Source organism: Panulirus ornatus, chromosome 61, assembly GCF_036320965.1.
Source record: "Panulirus ornatus isolate Po-2019 chromosome 61, ASM3632096v1, whole genome shotgun sequence".
Classification (NCBI taxonomy): Eukaryota; Metazoa; Arthropoda; class Malacostraca; order Decapoda; family Palinuridae; genus Panulirus; species Panulirus ornatus.
Window position 1 is genome coordinate 11,973,173 of NC_092284.1, and position 18,533 is coordinate 11,991,705.

Sequence of the window (18,533 nt, forward strand, 5' to 3'; positions counted from 1 at the left end):
GGAGTGTGGTGGCAAGGCCATGGAGTGGCAGCTGTTAGGATCCGGTGAGAGAGGCATGGTGCAGGTCGGCAGCTATATCGTGAGAGGCAATGTCGGTGACAGGAGCGGCCAGGGATGGCAGTTGTTACTGGTGTTGAGGTAGGCTAAGGTCGGCGGCCAGGACGGCAGCTTGTTACTGGATTGTTTGAGGTAGGCTAGGGTCGGCTGGCAGGAGGACAGTTGTCTACTGATCGTGTGAGGTAGGCAGGATTGGTGGCCAGGAGCGGCAGCTTGTCTCTGGATCGGTGTGGTAGCAGTGTCGGCTGGCCAGGAGTGGCAGCTTGTCTACTGGATCGGGTGTGGTAGGCAAGTTGGCTGGCCAGGAGTGGCAGCTTGTCTACTGGAGTCGTGAGGTAGGCAAGGTCGGCTGCCAGGGGGGCATGTGTACTGGATCTGTTGAGGTAGGCAGGGTCGGCTGGCCAGGGAGTGGCTGGTTACTACTGGGAGCGGAGCTTGTCTATGGATCGTTTAGGTAGGCAAGGGTCGGCTGGCCTAGGGAGCGGCAGCTTGTCTACTGGATCGCGGTGAGGTAGGCTACGGTCGGCTGGCCATGGAGTGGCAGCTCGTCTACTGGATCGCGGTGTGGTAGGCAAGAGTCGGCTGGCCATGGAGTGGCAGCTTGTCTACTGGATCGCGTTGAGGTAGGCAAGTGTCGGCTGGCCAGGGAGCGGCAGTTTGTGTACTGGATCGTGTTGAGGTAGGCTAGGGTCGGCTGGCCAGGGAGCGGCAGCTTGTCTACTGGATCGTGTTGAGGTAGGCTAGGGTCTGCTGGCCAGGGAGTGGCAGCTTGTCTACTGGATCGCGTTGAGGTAGGCTAGGGTCTGCTGGCCAGGGAGCGGCAGCTTGTCTACTGGATCGCGGTGAGGTAGGCTAAGGTCGACTGGCCAGGGAGTGGCAGCTTGTCTACTGGATCGCGTTGAGGTAGGCTAGGGTCGGCTGGCCAGGGAGCGGCAGCTTGTCTACTGGATCACGGTGAGGTAGGCTAGGGTCGGCTGGCCAGGGAGTGGCAGCTCGTCTACTGGATCGCGTTGAGGTAGGCTAGGGTCGGCTGGCCAGGGAGTGGCAGCTTCGTCTACTGGATCGCGGTGAGGTAGGCTAGGGTCGGCTGGCCAGGGAGCGGCAGCTTGTCTACTGGATCGCGGTGAGGTAGGCTAGGGTCGGCTGGCCAGGGAGTGGCAGCTCGTCTACTGGATCGCGTTGAGGTAGGCTAGTGTCGGCTGGCCAGGGAGTGGCAGCTTGTCTACTGGATCGCGTTGAGGTAGGCTAGGGTCGGCTGGCCAGGGAGCGGCAGCTTGTCTACTGGATCGCGTTGAGGTAGGCTAGGGTCGGCTGGCCAGGGAGCGGCAGCTTGTCTACTGGATCGCGGTGAGGTAGGCTAGGGTCGGCTGGCCAGGGAGTGGCAGCTAGTCTACTGGATCGCGTTGAGGTAGGCAAGGGTCGGCTGGCCAGGGAGCGGCAGCTTGTCTACTGGATCGCGTTGAGGTAGGCTAGGGTCGGCTGGCCAGGGAGTGGCAGCTTGTCTACTGGATCGCGTTGAGGTAGGCAAGTGTCGGCTGGCCAGGGAGCGGCAGCTCGTCTACTGGATCGTGTTGAGGTAGGCAAGGGTCGGCTGGCCAGGGAGCGGCAGCTTGTCTACTGGATCGCGGTGTGGTAGGCAAGGGTCTGCTGGCCAGGGAGTGGCAGTTCGTCTAGTGGATCGCGTTGAGGTAGGCAAGTGTCGGCTGGCCAGGGAGCGGCAGCATGTCTACTGGATCGCGGTGAGGTAGGCTAGGGTCAGCTGGCCAGGGAGCGGCATCTTGTCTACTGGATCGCTGTGAGGTAGGCTTGGTTCGGCTGGCCAGGGAGTGGCAGCTTGTCTACTGGATCGCGGTGAGGTAGGCTAGGGTCGGCTGGCCAGGAAGCGGAAGCTTGTCTAGTGGATCGCTTTGAGGTAGGCAAGTATTGGTTGGCCAGGGAGCGGCAGCTTGTCTCCTGGATCACGGTGAGGTAGGCTAGGGTCGGCTGGCCAGGGAGTGGCAGCTCGTCTACTGGATCGCGTTGAGGTAGGCTAGGGTCGGCTGGCCAGGATGTGGCAGCTCGTCTACTGGATCGAGTTGAGGTAGGCTATTGTAGGCTGGCCAGAGAGCGGCAGCTTGTCTACTGGATCGCGGTGAGGTAGGCTAGGGTCAGCTGGCTAAGGAGCGGCAGCTTGTCTACTGGATCTCGGTGAGGTAGGCTACGGTCGGCTGGCCATGGAGTGGCAGCTCGTCTACTGGATCGCGGTGTGGTAGGCAAGAGTCGGCTGGCCATGGAGTGGCAGCTTGTCTACTGGATCGCGTTGAGGTAGGCAAGTGTCGGCTGGCCAGGGAGCGCCAGCTTGTGTACTGAATTGTGTTGAGGTAGGCTAGGGTCGGCTGGCCAGGGAGTGGCAGCTTGTCTACTGGATCGTGTTGAGGTAGGCAAGGATTGGTTGGCCAGAGAGCGGCAGCTTGTCTCCTGGATCACGGTGAGGTAGGCTAGGTTCGGCTGGCCAGGTAGTGGCAGCTCGTCTACTGGATCGCGGTGTGGTAGGCAAGAGTCGGCTGGCCATGGAGTGGCAGCTTGTCTACTGGATCGCGTTGAGGTAGGCAAGTGTCGGCTGGCCAGGGAGCGGCAGCTTGTGTACTGGATCGTGTTGAGGTAGGCAAGGGTCGGCTGGCCAGGGAGTGGCAGGTTATCTACTGGATCGCATTTATGTAGGCAAGGGTCGGCTGGCTAGGGATCGGCAGCTTGTCTACTGGATCGCGGTGAGGTAGGCTACGGTCGGCTGGCCATGGAGTGCCAGCTCGTCTACTGGATCGCGGTGTAGTAGGCAAGAGTCGGCTGGCCATGGAGTGGCAGCTTGTCTACTGGATCGCTTTGAGGTAGGCAAGTGTCGGCTGGCCAGGGAGCGGCAGCTTGTGTACTGAATTGTGCTGAGGTAGGCTAGGGTCGGCTGGCCAGGGAGCGGCAGCTTGTCTACTTGATCGTGTTGAGGTAGGCTAGGGTCTACTGGCCAGGGAGTGGCAGGTTATCTACTGGATCGCATTGATGTAGGCAAGGGTCAGCTGGCCAGGGAGCGGCAGCTTGTCTACTGGATCGCGGTGAGGTAGGCTAAGGTCGACTGGCCAGGGAGTGGCAGCTCGTCTATTGGATCGCGTTGAGGTAGGCTAGGGTCGGCTGGCCAGGGAGCGGCAGCTTGTCTCCTGGATCACGGTGAGGTAGGCTAGGGTCGGCTGGCCAGGGAGTGGCAGCTCGTCTACTGGATCGCGTTGAGGTAGGCTAGGGTCGGCTGGCCAGGGTGTGGCAGCTCGTCTACTGGATCGAGTTGAGGTAGGCTATTGTCGGCTGGCCAGAGAGCGGCAGCTTGCCTACTGGATCGCGGTGAGGTAGGCTAGCGTCAGCTGGCTAGGGAGCGGCAGCTTGTCTACTGGATCTCGGTGAGGTAGGCTACGGTCGGCTGGCCATGGAGTGGCAGCTCGTCTACTGGATCGCTGTGTGGTAGGCAAGAGTCGGCTTGCCATGGAGTGGCAGCTTGTCTACTGGATCGCGTTGAGGTAGGCAAGTGTCGGCTGGCCATGGAGCGGCAGCTTGTGTACTGGATTGCGTTGAGGTAGGGTTGGGTCTGGTATCCAGGGAGTGGCAACTCGTCTACTGGATCGTGTTGAGGTAGGCAAGGGTCGGCTGGCCAGGGAGCGGCAGCTTGTCTACTGGATCGCGGTGTGGTAGGCAATGGTCAGCTGGCCAGGGAGCGGCATCTTGTCTACTGGATCGCTGTGAGGTAGGCTTGGGTCGGCTGGCCAGGGAGTGGCAGCTTGTCTACTGGATCGCGGTGAGGTAGGCTAGGGTCGGCTGGCCAGGAAGCGGAAGCTTTTCTAGTGGATCGCTTTGAGGTAGGCAAGTATTGGTTGGCCAGGGAGCGGCAGCTTGTCTCCTGGATCACGGTGAGGTAGGCTAGGGTCAGCTGGCCAGGGAGTGGCAGCTCGTCTACTGGATCGCATTGAGGTAGGCTAGGGTCGGCTGGCCAGGGTGTGGCAGCTCGTCTACTGGATCGAGTTGAGGTAGGCTATTGTCGGCTGGCCAGAGAGCGGCATCTTGCCTACTGGATCGCGGTGAGGTAGGCTAGGGTCAACTGGCTAGGGAGCGGCAGCTTGTCTACTGGATCGCGGTGAGGTAGGCTACTGTCGGCTGGCCATGGAGTGCCAGCTCGTCTACTGGATCGCGGTGTGGTAGGCAAGAGTCGGCTGGCCATGGAGTGGCAGCTTGTCTACTGGATCGCGTTGAGGTAGGCAAGTGTCGGCTGGCCAGAGAGCGGCAGCTTGTCTACTGGATCGCATGAGGTAGGCTAAGGTCGACTGGCCAGGGAGTGGCAGCTCGTCTACTGGATCGAGTTGAAGTAGGTTATTGTAGGCTGGCCAGAGAGCGGCAGCTTGCCTACTGGATCGGGGTGAGGTAGGCTAGGGTCAGCTGGCTAGGGAGCGGCAGCTTGTCTACTGGATCTCGGTGAGGTAGGCTACGGTCGGCTGGCCATGGAGTGGCAGCTCGTCTACTGGATCGCGGTGTGGTAGGCCAGAGTCGGCTGGCCAGGGAGTGGCAGCTTTTCTACTGGATCGCGTTGAGGTAGGCAAGTGTCGGCTGGCCAGGGAGCGGCAGCTTGTGTACTGGATTGTGTTGAGGTAGGCTAGGGTCGGCTGGCCAGGGAGTGGCACCTTGTCTACTGGATCGTGTTGAGGTAGGCAAGGATTGGTTGGCCAGGGAGCGGCAGCTTGTCTCCTGGATCACGGTGAGGTAGGCTAGGGTCGGCTGGCCAGGTAGTGGCAGCTCGTCTACTGGATCGCGGTGTGGTAGGCAAGAGTCGGCTGGCCATGGAGTGGTAGCTTGTCTACTGGATCGCGTTGAGGTAGGCAAGTGTCGGCTGGCCAGGGAGCGGCAGCTTGTCTACTGGATCGTGTTGAGGTAGGCAAGGGTCGGCTTGCCAGGGAGTGGCAGGTTATCTACTGGATCGCATTTATGTAGGCAAGGGTCGGCTGCCTAGGGATCGGCAGCTTGTCTACTGGATCGCGGTGAGGTAGGCTACGGTCGGCTGGCCATGGAGTGCCAGCTCGTCTACTGGATCGCAGTGTGGTAGGCAGGAGTCGGCTGGCCATGGAGTGGCAGCTTGTCTACTGGATCGCGTTGAGGTAGGCAAGTGTCGGCTGCCCGGGAGCGGCAGCTTGTGTACTGGATTGTGTTGAGGTAGGCTAGGGTCGGCTGGCCAGGGAGCGGCAGCTTGTCTACTGGATCGTGTTGAGGTAGGCTAGGGTCTGCTGGCCAGGGAGTGGCAGGTTATCTACTGGATCGCATTGATGTAGGCAAGGGTCAGCTGGCCAGGGAGCGGCAGCTTGTCTACTGGATCGCGGTGAGGTAGGCTAAGGTCGACTGGCCAGGGAGTGGCAGCTCGTCTATTGGATCGCGTTGAGGTAGGCTAGGGTCGGCTGGCCAGGGAGTGGCAGCTTATCTCCTGGATCACGGTGAGGTAGGCTAGGGTCGGCTGGCCAGGGTGTGGCAGCTCGTCTACTGGATCGAGTTGAGGTAGGCTATTGTCGGCTGGCCAGAGAGCGGCAGCTTGCCTACTGGATCGCGGTGAGGTAGGCTAGGGTCAGCTGGCTAGGGAGCGGCAGCTTGTCTACTGGATCGCGGTGAGGTAGGCTACGGTCGGCTGGCCATGGAGTGGCAGCTCGTCTACTGGATCGCGGTGTGGTAGGCAAGAGTCGGCTGGCCATGGAGTGGCAGCTTGTCTACTGGATCGCGTTGAGGTAGGCAAGTGTCGGCTGGCCAAGGAGCGGCAGCTTGTGTACTGGATTGCGTTGAGGTAGGTTAGGGTCTGCTATCCAGGGAGTGGCAACTCGTCTACTGGATCGGGTTGAGGTAGGGAAGGGTCGGCTGGCCAGGGAGCGGCAGCTTGTCTACTGGATCGCGGTGTGGTAGGCAAGGGTCTGCTGGCCAGGGAGTGGCAGTTCGTCTAGTGGATCGCGTTGAGGTAGGCAAGTGTCGGCTGGCCAGGGAGCGGGAGCTTGTCTACTGGATCGCGGTGAGGTAGGCTAGGGTCGGCTGGCCAGGGAGCGGCAGCTTGTCTACTGGATCGCTGTGAGGTAGGCTTGGGTCGGCTGGCCAGGGAGTGGCAGCTTGTCTACTGGATCGCGGTGAGGTAGGCTAGGGTCGGCTGGCCAGGGAGTGGCAGCTCGTCTACTGGATCGCGTTGAGGTAGGCTAGGGTCGGCTGGCCAGGGTGTGGCAGCTCGTCTACTGGATCGAGTTAAGGTAGGCTATTGTCGGCTGGCCAGAGAGCGGCAGCATGCCTACTGGATCGCGGTGAGGTAGGCAAGTGTCGGCTGGCCAGGGAGCGGGAGCTTGTCTACTGGATCGCGGTGAGGTAGGCTAGGGTCGGCTGGCCAGGGAGCGGCAGCTTGTCTACTGGATCGCTGTGAGGTAGGCTTGGGTCGGCTGGCCAGGGAGTGGCAGCTTGTCTACTGGATCGCGGTGAGTTAGGCTAGGGTCGGCTGGCCAGGAAGCGGAAGCTTGTCTAGTGTATCGCTTTGAGGTAGGCAAGGATTGGTTGGCCAGGGAGCGGCAGCTTGTCTCTTGGATCACGGTGAGGTAGGCTAGGGTCGGCTGGCCAGGGAGTGGCAGCTCGTCTACTGGATCGCGTTGAGGTAGGCTAGGGTCGGCTGGCCAGGGTGTGGCAGCTCGTCTACTGGATCGAGTTGAGGTAGACTATTGTCGGCTGGCCAGAGAGCGGCAGCTTGCCTACTGGATCGCTGTGAGGTAGGCTAGGGTCAGCTGGCTAGGGAGCGGCAGCTTGTCTACTGGATCGCGGTGAGGTAGGCTACGGTCGGCTGGCCATGGAGTGGCAGCTCGTCTACTGGATCGCGTTGAGGTACGCTAGGGTCGGCTGGCCAGGGTGTGGCAGCTCGTCTACTGGATCAAGTTGAGGTAGGCTATTGTCGGCTGGCCAGAGAGCGGCAGCTTGCCTACTGGATCGCGGTGAGGTAGGCTAGGGTCAGCTGGCTAGGGAGCGGCAGCTTGTCTACTGGATCTCGGTGAGGTAGGCTACGGTCGGTTGGCCATGGAGTGGCAGCTCGTCTACTGGATCGCGGTGTGGTAGGCAAGAGTCGGTTGGCAATGGAGTGGCAGCTTGTCTACTGGATCGCGTTGAGGTAGGCAAGTGTCGGCTGGCCAGGGAGCGGCAGCTTGTGTACTGGATTGTGTTGAGGTAGGCTAGGGTCGGCTGGCCAGGGAGTGGCAGCTTGTCTACTGGATCGTGTTGAGGTAGGCTAGGGTCGGCTGGCCAGGGAGTGGCAGGTTATCTACTGGATCGCATTTATGTAGGCAAGGGTCGGCTGGCTAGGGAGCGGCAGCTTGTCTGCTGGATCGCGGTGAGGTAGGCTACGGTCGGCTGGCCATGGAGTGGCAGGTTATCTACTGGATCGCACTGAGGTAGGCAAGGGTCGGCTGGCCAGGGAGTGGCAGCTTGTCTACTGGATCGCTTTGAGGTAGGCTAGGGTCGGCTGGCCAGGGAATGGCAGCTCGTCTACTGGATCGCGGTGAGGTAGTCTAGGATCGGCTGGACAGGGAGTGGCAGCTCGTCTACTGGATCGCGTTGAGGTAGCCATGGGTCGGCTGGCCAGTGAGCGGCAACTTGTCTACTGGATCGTGATGAGGTAGGCTAGGGTCGGCTGGCCAGGGAGTGGCAGGTTATCTACTGGATCGCATTTATGTAGGCAAGGGTCTGCTGGCTAGGGAGCGGCAGCTTGTCTACTGGATCGTGTTGAGGTAGGCTAGGGTCGGCTGGCCATGGAGTGGCAGGTTATCTACTGGATCGCACTGAGGTAGGCAAGGGTCGGCTGGCCAGGGAGTGGCAGCTTGTCTACTGGATCGCTTTGAGGTAGGCTAGGGTCGGCTGGCCAGGGAATGGCAGCTCGTCTACTGGATCGCGGTGAGGTAGTCTAGGATCGGCTGGACAGGGAGTGGCAGCTCGTCTACTGGATCGCGTTGAGGTAGCCATGGGTCGGCTGGCCAGTGAGCGGCAACTTGTCTACTGGATCGTGATGAGGTAGGCTAGGGTCGGCTGGCCAGGGAGTGGCAGGTTATCTACTGGATCGCATTTATGTAGGCAAGGGTCTGCTGGCTAGGGAGCGGCAGCTTGTCTACTGGATCGTGTTGAGGTAGGCTAGGGTCGGCTGGCCAGGGAGTGGCAGGTTATCTACTGGATCGCACTGAGGTAGGCAAGGGTCGGCTGGCCAGGGAGTGTCAGCTTCTCTACTGGATCGCGGTGAGGTAGTCTAGCGTCGGCTGGACACGGAGTGGCAGCTCGTCTACTGGATCGCGTTGAGGTAGCCATGGGTCGGCTGGCTAGTGAGCGGCAACTTGTCTACTGGATCGTGGTGAGGTAGGCTAGGGTCGGGTAGCCAGTGAGCGGCAGCTTGTCTACTGGATCGCGGTGAGGTAGGCTAGGGTCGGCTGTCCAGGGAACGGCAGGTTATCCACTGGATCGCGGTGAGGTAGGCTGGGGTTGGCTGGCAAGGGAGTGGCAGCTCGTCTACTGGATCGCGTTGAGGTAGGCAAGGGTCGGCTGGCCAGGGAGCGGCAGCTTGTGTACTGGATTGTGTTGAGGTAGGCTGGCCAGGGTGTGGCAGATCGTCAACTGGATCGCGTTGAGGTAAGCAATGGTCGGGTGGCCAGTGAGCGGCAGCTTGTCTACTGGATCGCTTTCAGGTAGGCAAGGGTCGGCTGGTCAGGGAGCGGCAGCTTGTCTACTGGATCGCTTTAAGGTAGGCAAGGATCGGTTGGCCAGGTAGCGGCAGCTTGTGTACTGGGTCGCGGTGAAGTAGGCTATGGTCGGCTGGCCATGGAGTGGCAGCACGTCTACTGGATCGCTTTGAGGTAGGCAAGTGTCGGCTGGCCAGGGAGCGGAAGCTTTTCTACTGGATCACGTTGAGGTATGCAAGGGTCGGCTGGCCAGGGAGCGGCAGCTTGTCTACTGGATCGCGGTGTGGTAGGCTAGGGTCGGCTGGCCAGGGAGCGGCAGCTCGTCTATTGGATCGCGTTGAGGTAGGCAAGTGTCGGTTAGCCAGGGAGTGGCAGCTTGACTACTGGATGCGTTGAGGTAGGCAAGGGTAGGCTGGCCAGAGAGCGGCAGCTTGTCTACTGGATCGCGGTGAGGTAGGCTAGGGTCGGCTGGCCAGGGAGCGGCAGCTTGGCTACTGGATCTTGCCAGGTGAGGTAGGCTAGGGTCGACTGGCCAGGGAGCGGCAGCTTGTCTACTGGATCATGTTGAGGCAGGCTACGGTCGGCCGGCCAGGGAGTGGCAGCTCGTCTACTGGGTCGCGTTGAGGTAGGCAAGGGTAGGCTGGCCAGGGAGCGGCAGCTTGTCTACTGGATCGCGGTGAGGTAGGCTAGGGTCGGCTTGCCAGGGAGCGGCAGCTTGTCTACTGGATCTCGGTGAGGTAGGCTAGGGTCGGCTGGCCAGGGAGCGGCAGCTTGTCTACTGGATATCGGTGAGGTAGGCTAGGGTCGACTGGCCAGGGAGCGGCAGCTTGTCTACTGGATCGCGGTGAGGTAGCCTACGGGGAATCGGAGAGATGAGAGGTTGGTGCTCAGCGGTGACGTGATCACACTTCTTGATAATGTTTTCTCCATACGGGGCATCGCACATGAATTTGCCCTGTCCTCAAACACTGTGGAGTGGAATAGAAGATGGGTGGAGAGCGGTAATATTAACGACTTAATGTAAGTTATAGTTTGTGTGAAAAGGAGTGGGACATGGCAGCAATGATGAAGGATGCATAGAGAATGAGATATCTGCATCAGAGTTTATTAACAGAGTTTATTAATTCGTCACAAGAGGCAGCCAAATGAAGGTCAAAGTATTATACTGCTATACATTTGAATAACAAGTCATACTGAGGACGTTGCATGACCTGGACGAGGTAAGTAAGTTTTTGTTGAAATCATAAGACATGTTTGACGCCATCGGTGAATCACTGAACGAAACCCAGGACGCAAGTGGGTGGAGCTGTTGCCGTATGGTTCATCGTCAGATCCTTATTATGCTTTACTTCTCGTGAAATTTATAGACGATACGAGTGAATAGTTATGTTATCTATACATTACGTAGAAGCTGTACATTTTTACATATGAGCATAAAGAATATACTTTGATTACGTGATTACATATCGAGATATTTTTTCATATACGTCTATTTAAAAGAAATTCTAAATGAGCTTTGTATGATCATTTTGATTAAGAAATAGATAATTTTATCTAATATTGAGCGTATATTATCAGAAAAGACGTCAACATGTTTGGTTGGTAGGGTGAAGTACATGGAGACACCGTGAGCGGGTGGGAGGGTGGGAGCCGCCGGCCTCAGACCTGAGTGTCAACACGCCTCTGGATTCCAACCCAAGTTTTCATCTCGACTTTTTTTACACGTTGTATTTATATATGTTGGTGACGTCACCTGATGTTCTAACGTCACTGTTCCATGATTAGGTCGGCCTGACGACGTCGATTTCAAAATGGTTTTGACGTCAGCACAGAAATGTTAGGAAGATTTGATCATATATTTCTTACAGTTCACTCTTTGTTAATGTTTCCTCCTGTGCTGCGTTACATAGGCTGAGTTTATCATCATCTTTTAGACCAGTGGATTTCACTCACGTGTACGTATTTCATATATTTCGTGGTATAAGGTTTATATTAAGTCTATAGTATCCTATAACGTGTTATAAGATGGGATCTTATATGATGATAATTCTTCTTTGTTAACAATACTGCCACTATTCATGACCCCTTGATATGCCTTACCATATAGTAACCTGTTGCCTCTTATTGAACCTACAGTATGTCTTCAACTGTACCTGTAGGTTATGTTTCGCTGTAACTAATGGTTATCTTCTGCTGTACCTAACCTTTGTATTCTGCTGTACCTACAAGTCGTCTTCTACTGTACCTGCAGGTCGTCGTCTTCTATACCTACAGGTCTTCTTCTGCTGTACCTACAGGTCGTCTGCTTCTGTACCTCCAGGTTGTCTGCTGCTGTACCTCCAGGTTGTGTTCTGCTGTACCTCCAGGATGTCTTCTGTTCCACCTCCAGGTTGTCCTCTGATGTACCTTCAGATTGTCTTCTGCTGTACCTTCAAGCTGTTTGCTTCACCTCCAGGTTTGTGTCTGCTGCACCTTCAGGATGTCTTCTGCTGTACTTCTAGGTTGTCTTCTGCTGCACTACCAGGCTGTCCTCTGCCGTACCTCTAGGTTCTCCTCTGCTGCACCTTCAGGTCCTTTGCTGAACCTCCAGTCTGTCTCCTGCACTTCCAGGTTGTCTTCTTTTGAACCTCCAAGTTGTCCTCTGCTGTACATTCAAGTTGCTTTCTGCTGTACCTCCAGTTAGTTTGCTCCACCTCCAGCTTGTCTTCTGATGTACCCTCAGGTTGTCTTCTGCTGTACCTTCAAGCTGTTTGCTTCACCTCCAGGTTTTTCTTCTGCCGTACCTCCAGGTTATCTTTTACTGTACCTCGAGGCTGTCTTCTGCTGCACCTCCAGATTGTCTTCTGCTGTACTTCTAGGTTATCCTCCGCTCCACCTTCAGGTTGTCTTCAGCAACACTTAAGGTTTTCTTCTCCTGTACCTTCAGATTGTCTTCTGATGCACCTCCAGGTTGTCCTCTGCTTCACCTTCAGGTTGTCTTCTGCTCCATCTTCAGATTGTCTTCAGCTGTACCTCCAGGTTATCCTCTGCTCCACCTTCAGGGTATCTTCTGCTGCACTTACAAGTTGTATACTGCTGTACCTCTAGATTGTCTTCTGCTGTACCTTCAAGCTGTTTGCTTCACCTCCAGGTTTGTGTCTGCTGCACCTCCAGGATGTCTTCTGCTGTACTTCTAGGTTGTCTGCTGCTGTATCTCAAGGTTGTCTGCTGCTGCACCTTCAAGTCTTTTCCTGTACCTCCAGATTGTCTGCTACACCTTCAGGTTGTCTTCTGCTCCATCTTCAGGTTGTCTTTTCTGAATCTTCAGGTTGTTTTCTGCTGTACCTCGGGGTTCTCTTCTGCTGTACCTTCAAGCTGTTTGATTCACCTTCAGGTTGTCTTCTGCTCTACATTCAAGCTGTTTGCTTCACCACTAGGTTTTTTCTGCAGCACCTCCACGTTGTCTTCTGCTGCACCTACAGGTTGTCTTCTGCTGTACTTCCAGGTTGTCTACTGCTATACCTCCAGGTTGTCATCTGCTGTACCTCTAGGTTGTCTTCTCCCGCATCTCCAGGCTGTCTTCTGCTGTACCACCGGGTTGACTTCTTCTGTACTTCCAGGTTATCCTCTGCTGTACCTCCAGGTTCTCTTCTGCTGCACTTTCAGGTCTTTTGCTGAACCTCCAGTCTGTCTCCTGCACTTCCAGGTTGTCTTATGTTGAACCTCCAAGTTGTCCTTTGTTGTACATTAAAGTTGTTTTCTGCTGCACCTCAAGGTTGTCTTCTGCTGTACCTTCAAGTTGTCATCTGCTGCACCTTCAGGTTGTCTTCTGGTGCATCTTCAGGTTGCCTTCTGCTGCACCTTCACATTGTCTTTTGCTGTACTTCCAGGTTTTCTTCTCCTTTACCTCCAGGTTGTCTTCTGATGCACCTCCAGGTTGTCTTCGGCTGTAACTCCAGGTTATCCTCTGCTCCACATTCAAGTTATCTTCTGCTGCACTTACAGGTTGTATACTGCTGTACCACTGGGTTGTCTGGTGCTCTATCTTCAAGCTGTTTGCTTCACCTCCAGGTTTGTTTCTGCTGCACCTCCAGGCTGTCTTCTTCTGTACTTCCAGGGTGTCCTCTGCTGCACCTTCAGGTCTTTAACTTATCCTCCAGTCTGTCTCCTGCACTTCCAGGTTGTCTTCTGTTGAACCTCCAAGTTGTACTTTGCTATACATTCAAGTTGTTTTCTGCTGTACTTCCAGTTAGTCTGCTCCACCTCCAGCTTGTCTTCTGCTGTACCTTCAGGTTGTCTTCTTCTCTACCTCTAGGTTGACATCTACTCCACCTCCAGGTTGTCTTGTGCTCCATCTTCAGGTTGTCTTCTGCTGTACTTCCAGATTGTCTGGTGCTGTACCTCCAGGTTGTCCTCTGCTCCACCTTCAGGTTGTCTTCTGCTACACTTACAGGTTTATACTGCTGTACCTCCAGCTTTTCTTCTCTTGTACCTCCAGATTGTCTTCTGATACACCTCCAGGTTGTCTTCTGCTGTAACACCAGGTTTTCATCTGCTCCACACTCAGGTTATCTTCTGCTGCACTTACAGGTTGTATGCTGCTGTACCTCCAGGTTATCTTCTGCTGCACATCCAGGTTGTGCTTTGCTGTTCCCCCATGTTGTCTTCTCCTGTACCTCCAGATTGTCTTCTGATGCTCCTCCAGATTGTCTTCTGCTGTACCTCCAGTTATCTTCTGCTGTACCTCCAGGTTGTGCTCTGCTGCTCCTCCAGGTTGTCTTTTACTGTACCTCAAGGCTGTCTTCTGCTGTACCTTCACGCTGTTTGATTCACCTTCAAGTTGTCGTCTGCTGTACCTTCAAGCTGTTTGATTCACCTTCTGGTTTTTTTCAGCTGCACCTCCAGGTTTTCTTCTGCTGCACCTACACGTTGTCTGCTGCTGTACCTCCATGTTGTCATCTGCTGTACTTCTAGGTTGTCTACTGCTGTATCTCCAGGTTGTCTTCTGCTGCATCTCCAGGTTGTCTTCTGATGTACTTCCAGGCTATCCTATGCTGTACATCCAGGTTCTCCTCTGCTGCACCTTCAGGTCTTTTGCAGAAAACTCCAGTCTGCCTCCTGCACTTCCAGGTTGTCTTCTTTTGAACCTCCAAGTTGTCCTCTGCTGTACATTCATGTTATTTTCAGCTGTACCTACAGGCTATTTTTTCCTATACCTCCAGGTTGTCTTGTGCTCCATCTTTAGGTTGTCTTCTGCTGTACCACCAGGTTTTCTTCTGTACTTCCAGGTTTTCTTCTCCTGTACCTCCAGGTTGTCTTCTGATGCACCTCCAGGTTTTCTTCTGCTGTAACTCCAGGTTATCCTCTGCTTCATATTCAGGTTATCTTCTGCTGCACTTACAGGTTGTATACTTCTGTACCTCCAGGTTATACTTTGCTGTACCACCATGTTGTGCCCTGCTGTTCCTCCAGGTTGTCTTCTACTGTACCTCCAGGTTGTTTTCTGCTGCATCTACAGGTTTTCTTCTCCTGTACTTCCATGTTGTCTGCTGCTGTACCTCCAGGTTGTTTTCTGCTGCATCTACAGGATTTCTTCTCCTGTACTTCCATGTTGTCTGCTACTGTACCTCCATGTTGTTTTCTGCTGTACTTCCAGGTTATTTTCTGCTATATTTTTGGTTGTGCTCTGCTGTTCCTCCAGGTTGTCTTTTACTCTACCTCAAGGTTATCTTCTGCTGTACCTTCAAGCTGTTTGATTCACCTTCTGGTTGTCTTCTGGTGTACCTCTAGGTTGTCTTCTGCTGTACCTCCAGGTTATCTTCTGCGGTACCTTCAAGCTGTTTGCTTCACATCCAAGTTTTTTTTTCTGCTGCATTTCTAGGTTGTCTTCTGCTTCACTTCCAGGTTGTCTTCTGATGCATATACAGGTTGCCTTCTGCTGTACCTCCAGGTTGTCTTCTGCTGTACCTCCAGGTTGTCTTCTGCTGTACCTCCAGGTTGTCTTCTGCTGTACCTCCAGGTTGTCTTCTGCTGTACCTCCAGGTTGTCTTCTGCTGTACCTCCAGGTTGTCTTCTGCTGTACCTCCAGGTTGTCTTCTGCTGTACCTCCAACTTGTCCTCTGCTGTACCTCCAGGTTGTCATCTGCTGTACCTCTAGATTGTCTTCTCCTGCATCTCCAGGCTGTCTTCTGCTGTGCCACCGGGTTGACTTCTTCTGTACTTCCAGGTTGTCCTCTGCTGTACCTCCAGGTTCTCTTCTGCTGCACTCTCAGGTCTTTTCCTGAACCTCCAGTCTGTCTCCTGCACTTCCAGGTTGTCTTATGTTGAACCTCCAAGTTGTCCTTTGTTGTACATTAAAGTTGTTTTCTGTTGTACCTGCAGTTTGTCTGCTGCACCTCCAGGTTGTCTTCTCCTACACCTTCAGGTTGTCTTCTGCTGTATTCCAGATTGTCTGCTGCTGTACCTCCAGGTTGTCCTCTGCTCCACCTTCAGGTTGTCTTCTGCTACACTTACAGGTTTTATACTGCTGTACCTCCAGTTTTCTTCTCCTGTACCTCCAGGTTGTCTTCTGATACAGCTCCAGGCTGTCTTCTGGTGTAATTCCAGGTTTTCTTCTGCTCCACACTCAGGTTATCATTTGCTCCACTTACAGGTTGTATGCTGCTGTACCTCCAGGTTATCTTCAGTTGGGCATCCAGGTTGTGCTCTGCTGTAACTCCATGTTGTCTTCCGCTGTACCTCGGGGTTATCTTATGCTGTACCTCCAGGTTGTGCTCTGCTGTTCCTCCAGGTTGTCTTTTACTGTACCTCATGGATGTCTTCTGCTGTACCTCCAGATTGTCTTCTGCTGTACCTCTAGGTTATCTTCTGCTGTACCTTCAAACTATTTGCTTCACATCCAGTTTTTTTCCTGCTGCACCTCCAGGTTGTCTTCTGCTGCACCTACACGTTGTCTGCTGCTGTACCTCCAGGTTGTCAACTGCTTCACCTACAGGTTGTCTTCTGCTGTACTTCCACCTTGTCTGCTGCTGTATCTCCTGGTTGTCTTCTGCTCCATCTTCAGGTTGTCTTCTTGTGAATCTCCAGGTTGTCTTCTGCTGTACCTCGAGGTTGTCGTCCGTTGTACCTTCAAGCTATTTCCTTCACCTCCAGGTTTTTTTCTGCTGCACCTCCAGATTGTCTTCTGGTACACCTACTGGTTGTCTTCTGCTACAACTACTGGTTTTCTGCTGTACTTCCAGGTTGTCTGCTGCTGTTCCTCCAGGTTGTCTTCTGCTGCACCTTCGAGCTGTTTGATTCACTTTCAGGTTGTCTTCTGCTGTACCTTCAAGCTGTTTGCCTTACCTTCAGTTTTTTTTTTGCTTCACCTCCAGGTCGTCTTCTGCTGCACCTACAGGTTGTCTTCTGCTGTGCCTCCAAGTTGTCTTCTGTTGTACCTCCAGGATGTCTTCTGCTATACCTTCAGGTCATTTTCTGCTATATCTCCAGGTTGTCTGCTACTGTACCTCCAGGTTGTCTTCTGCTGTACCTTCAATCTCATTCCTTCACCTCTAGGTTTATCTGCTGCACCTTCAGGTTGTCTTCTGCTGCACCTTCAGGTTGTCTTCTGCTCCATCTACAGGTTGTCTTCTGCTCCATCTTCAGGTTGTCTTCTGCTACACTCACAGGTTTTTATTCTGCTGTACTCCCAGGTTTAATTCCCCTGCACCTCCAGATTGCCTTCTGATGCACCTCCAGGTTGTCTTCGTCTGTAAGTCCATGTTGTCCTCTGCTCCACCTTCAGGTTATCTTCTGCTGCACTTACAGGTTGTATAGTGCTGTACCTTCAAGTTGTCTGCTGATGTACCTCCAGGTTGTCTGATACTGTACCTCCTGGTTGTGCTCTGCTGTACCTCCATGCTGTCTTCTATTGTACCTCCACGCTATCTTCTGCTGCACCTCCACGTTGTCTTCTGCTGCACCTACAGGTTGTCTTCTGCTGTACTTCCAGGTAGTCTGCTGCTATACCTCCAGGTTGTCATCTGCTGTACCTCTAGGTTGTCTTCTCCTGCATCTCCAGGCTGTCTTCTGCTGTACCACCGGGTTGACTTCTTCTCTACTTCCAGGTTGTCCTCTGCTGTACCTCCAGGTTGTCTTCTGCTGTACTACCAGGTTGTCCTCTGCTGTACCTCCAGGTTCTCTTCTGCTGTACTTTCAGGTCTTTTCATGAACCTCCAGTCTGTCTCCTGCACTTCTAGGTTGTCTTATGTTGAACCTCCAAGTTGTCCTTTGTTGTAAATTAAAGTTGTTATCTGTTGTACCTGCAGTTTGTCTGCTGCTCCTCCAGTTTGTACCTCCAGGTTGTCTTCTGTTGTACCTCCAGGTTGTCTTCTGTTGAACCTCTAAGTTGTACTTTGCTATACATTCAGGTTGTTTTCTACTGTACCTCCAGTTAGTCTGCTCCACCTCCAGCTTGTCTTCTGCTGTACCTTCAGGTTGTCCACTTCTCTACCTCTAGGTTGACATCTACTCCACCTCCAGGTTGTCTTGTGCTCCATCTTCAGGTTGTCTTCTGCTGTACTTCCAGATTGTCTGGTGCTGTACCTCCAGGTTGTCCTCTGCTCCACCTTCAGGTTGTCGTCTGCTACACTTACAGTTTTTATACTGCTGTACCTTCAGCTTTTCTTCTGTACCTCCAGGTTGTCTTCTGATACACCTCCAGGTTGTCTACTGCTGTAACTCCAGGTTTTCCTCTGCTCCACACTCAGGTTATCTTCTGCTCCACCTACAGGTTGTATGCTGCTGTACCTCCAGGTTATCTACAGCTGGGCATCCAGGTTGTGCTCTGCTGTTCCTCCATGTTGTCTTCTGCTGTACCTCCAGTTATCTTCTGCTGTACCTTCAGGTTGTGCTCTACTGTTCCTCCAGGTTGTCTTTTACTGTACCTCATGGCTGTCTTCTGCTGTACCTTCAAACTATTTGCTTCACCTCCAGGTTTTTTCCTGCTACACCTCCAGGTTGTCTTCTGCTGCACCTACACGTTGTCTGCTGCTGTACCTCCAGGTTGTCATCTGCTGTACTTCTAGGTTGTCTTCTGCTGCATCTCCAGGTTGTGTTCTGATGTACCTCCAAGTTGTCCTCTGCTGTACCTCCAGGTTCTCTTCTGCTGCACCTTCAGGTCTTTTGCTGAAAACTCCAGTCTGTCTCCTGCACTTCCAGGTTGTCTTCTTTTGAACCTCCAAGTTGTCCTCTGCTGTACATTCAAGTTGTTTTCTGCTGTACCTCCAGTTTGTCTGCTGCTCCTCCAGTTTGTCTTCTGCTGTACTTCCAGGTTTTCTTCTCCTGTACCTCCAGGTTATCTACTGATGCACCTCCAGGCTGTCTTCTGCTGGAAGTCCAGGTTATCCTCTGCTCCACATTCAGGTTATCTTATGCTGCGCTTACAGATTGTATACTGCTGTCCCTCGAGGTTACCTTCTGCTGTAAATCTGGGTTGTGCTCTGCTTCACCTCAAGATTGTCTTCTTCTGTACCTCCATGTTGTCCTCTGCTGTAACTTCAAATTGTTTGCTTCACCTCCAGGTTGTCTTCTGCTGTACTTCCAAGGTGTTTGCTGCTGTACCTCCAGGTTGTCTTCTGTTGTACCTCTAGGTTGTCTTCTTCTGTACCTCCAGGTTGCCTTTTGCTGTACCTCCAGGTTGTCCTCTACTCCACCTTCGGGTTGTCTTCTGCTCCACTTACAGGTTTTATTCTGCTGTACCTCAAGGTTTTATTCTACTGTACCTCCAGGTTG

At 54.0% G+C, this 18,533-nt stretch overlaps 1 protein-coding gene and 1 long non-coding RNA gene across 5 annotated transcripts in view; both read left to right on the plus strand.

Annotated features, from left to right (window-relative positions):
• The window catches only part of LOC139767395 (uncharacterized), a 743,720-nt gene that overhangs the window by 121,030 nt on the left and 604,157 nt on the right, over positions 1-18,533 (plus strand). The gene's annotated exons all lie outside the window — the stretch shown is intronic.
• The window catches only part of LOC139767402 (uncharacterized), a 234,390-nt gene that overhangs the window by 22,864 nt on the left and 192,993 nt on the right, over positions 1-18,533 (plus strand). The window contains exon 1 of one of the 4 annotated variants that reach the window (XR_011717122.1): positions 11,089-11,238. The exons of the other annotated variants lie outside the window; for them this stretch is intronic. This is a non-coding gene — a long non-coding RNA (uncharacterized lncRNA). Of the gene's footprint in view, positions 1-11,088; positions 11,239-18,533 lie in introns of those variants that run through there. 4 annotated transcript variants of the gene reach the window in all.